Raw genomic sequence first — 3,673 nt, 5'->3', positions numbered from 1 at the left:
TGCAGAGTAATTTTTAAGATTGGGAGAAAGATATTGAGAGAGATGTCATATGGGTAATATTTAATTTTTTCATAAAGAGGCTAGAAAAAAATGCTAGGGTGGGGTTGGGTACTTTGAAGGAAATATAAAATGTTTGGAATCGTTACAATGAAGAAGACCATAGAGAATTCCCAAAGATGCTAGAAGGAACTTGTAACCAGTAGGAAAAGTCTAGCTGATATCAGAGCACAAAATCAGGATGGTTTTTGCAACCTTTCTAGCAAAGCCCTTTGCCTTAGAAATAAGAGTGAATGGCAAACATCATCCACAGCTAGAAATGAGCAAATATGGTAGAGATGACTGATTGTCTCCTTCTCTGCTGTAGTACTAAAGTCCATTACTTTTAGCTGGACACAGGACTACTCAGAATAAAGTTTTATTTCCTAACTTCCTTTCCAACTAGATATGGCCATGTAACTACATTCTGACTAATGAGATGTGAGAAGAAGTGATACACACAAAGTCCAAGTTGTGTCCTTAAAGGGGAGAGTTATGCCTTCTCCTGTTTCTCACTTCAAGCTGGTACTAGGTGGAATGCAGACGTAGGGTGGAAAATTTTGGACTATGTGAATGAGAAGAATATCTTAAAGACAGCAGACCATGGAAATAGAAATAATTTGAACTCCATCATGACTTTATAGAAGAAGACATACTAGCTTAAATATTTACATAAAGGTCAAATACACTTATATCTTCTTTAGAATGCTGTTACTGTCTGTCTCTGTCACAAAAATCCATATTTACATCCTAGAAAGTTAGTGAGCCAGAAATTAAAGGATATTCTATGGTGAAAATAATAATAATGATGGGAGTGAGGCAGCAGGGAGTTACTTAAACTTTCTGAATCTAAATTTCCTAATCTTTAAAATGAGAATAGTATTAGTACATACCTGATAGTGTTGAGATAATTAAATGAGACAGTGTACATAAAGCACCTAGCAGTGTTCAATACATAGTCAGTGCTCAGAAAATAGTTCCTATTACTATTGCTGTCATAGTGAAGATTAAATAAAATACTGCGTGAAATATTCTTGGCATATTGTAAGTAATTGGTTGTAGCTTTTGTTTCTGATGCTTTATTTAAACCATTCTTATTATTGTCAGCATTGTTTCTATTGATGACAATGGGATCCATATTGAATAGGAGGCAATTAAAACCAGAATTATTTTGAGATGTAGGAGGGGGGTATTGGAATAAAGGTCATAATGAGGACAAAGAACAGATTCAGTAGAAGTGTGTAAGTAGAATAATTAGAACAACAAAGAATTAAGGTCAGGGAGAAAGAAATTTCCATTAGAACCTGAGTTTACACATGCCCCACCAGCCTACGGGTATAAATAATTCATATTAATAACACTACTTGAATCTCCTGGCTTTTGTTCCCATATGCTCATGCATGGCCTCAGTCCTCTCTAATGTGCCACCACCACCTCTTCCAAGTATTTATAGAAGTCTGTCAGTAGTGTCTCACATGGTGCTCATAAGCACATATGCTCCCTCTTAGCACCACTGCTAATTAGCCATTTTGATGAGCTGAGCTGAGTACTGCAGTCTCTACTGTGCCCTGTGGTATCTGCTAGGTGATACTGTTACTCTATTAAGCACCAAAGCTTCCCTTAGGCACCATCACTGAAAAAATGCAGCATACCTGGTGCCAAAACTTTACAGAAGTCCGCCATGAAGTGGAAAAGAATGTGTCTCTCTTCCTCCTATATTATACTTTCAAAAGGAAGAAACAGTGCTGCTTTTGCCCCAGTACTTTCAGGGGTTTTAGTAAAATAGCCTTTTCAGTTTTATTTGCATCCCTACTGCATTCCATAGGCCCAGAAATGAGTATTTTAAGGGCCAAGCTAAAAGACAAACCAGAATTAGAAGAACCATATTATACTCAGAATTAAACTTCCTTTCCAAGGATTAAGGATTCACCCTAGTTCAAGGAATCATGCCAAGTTTTCTCTTCTGCTAGGCAGAGATACCCAATACACTCCACAGATCCCCTGCAAATGCATTTCTGTCAGGTCATCCCACCGTTTCAACAAATATAAACAGAAAAATCTAATTGCAGTTTAATTTTAAAATCTTGTCTGTGTCTCCTCTCTTTCTTGTATCTGGGCTGGAGTTAGCCCTTTAGGCATCTTGTTAGGACAGAAACAGTGGTTGTTGTGAAAAGGGGCCCTAGGATGGAAGGGCACAACCAAAGCAGTGGTTGATGACTGTGTAAGAAGGGCAGGCTAAGCCCAAAACCATACAGGAAATAATCTGCAGTCCAAGAAAATAAGAAAGTATACTGTATCAAGGAGGGGCCAAAGAGAGCTGTGATGGTTAGTACTGAGTGTCAACATGATTGGATTGAAGGATGCAAAGTATTTTTCCTGGGTGTGTCTGTGAGGGTGTTGCCAAAGGAAATTAACATTTGAGTCAGTGGACTGGGAAAGGCAGACCCACCCTCTATCTGGTTGGGCGCCATCTAATCAGCTGCCAGCGTGGCTAGAATAAAGCAGGCAGAAGAAGGTGAAATTAGCGGACTTGCTGAATCTTTCAGTCTTCGTCTTTCTCCCATGCTGGATGCTTCCTGCCCTTGAACAGCATACTCTAAGTTCTTCGGGTTTTGGGCTCTTGGACTTACACTAGTGTTTTGCTAGGGGCTCCTGGAATTTCAACCACAGGCTGAAGACTGCACATCGGCTTCATTACTTTTGGGGTTTTGGAACTTGAACTGATGCACTACTGGCTTCCTTTCTCCTCAACTTGCAGACAGCCTATTGTGGGACTTTACTTTGTCATCGTGTGAGTCAATTCTCCTAAATAAACTCCCGTTCATATGTAGATATATCCTATCACTTCTGTACCTCTGGAGAACCCTGACTAACACAAGATGTTTTGAAGTCAAGATAAAGATAGAGACAGGAGTCTGGCAACAGAGAGAAGACAGCAAGTGCAGGCGGATCCAACTCAAACAGGGGAGTTCCTGAGCAATTACCTAGTGTTAGTTAGTGTTTGATGCTTTGCTTTGGGGTCCAGCAAAGGCAAGATTAGTGGGCATATCAGCCTGATTTGAAGGGCCAGAAGTGAGACCACATTGCCTATTACTCCATGAATCATTCTTGGATAAATTGGGATGAGGTTTCCCTGTATTCACTTGGTGAAAATCCCTGACATATTCTGGGGCATTAAAAACAATTCCACAATTTATTATAATATTTTAAAATAAAGAGAAAGAAAAGAAGCAAATAAAACCAAACAAAATGGACCATAATCTCTCTGCCAAGCTGACTCCATTGACAAGTTTTTAATGTAACACATGAATTATGTTAGAAAGTTTAAACAATACAGAATAATATAAAATAAAATTACTGTCTTTCCTTCCAAACTTTCTCACCAAAGGTAACCATTGTTAACAGTTTCTTTAATTCCAGAAAAAGGCATAAATATATACATATATATGTGTGTATATATATTATACATAGTTTTATAATTTCAACTTTTCTTTTGGATTCAGCAGGTGCATGTGCAGGCTTGCAACCTGGCTATATTGTGTGATGCTGAAGTTTGGGGTACAATTGATCCTGTCACCTTGGTACTCAGCATAGCACCAAATGGTACGTTTTTCAGGCTTTGTCCCCATCCCTCTCT

Source organism: Macaca thibetana, chromosome X (genome assembly GCF_024542745.1).
Source record: "Macaca thibetana thibetana isolate TM-01 chromosome X, ASM2454274v1, whole genome shotgun sequence".
In the NCBI taxonomy this organism is placed as follows: domain Eukaryota; kingdom Metazoa; phylum Chordata; class Mammalia; order Primates; family Cercopithecidae; genus Macaca; species Macaca thibetana.
The sequence above is the reverse complement of the archived record's forward strand: the minus strand, read 5'-3'. Positions refer to the sequence as shown.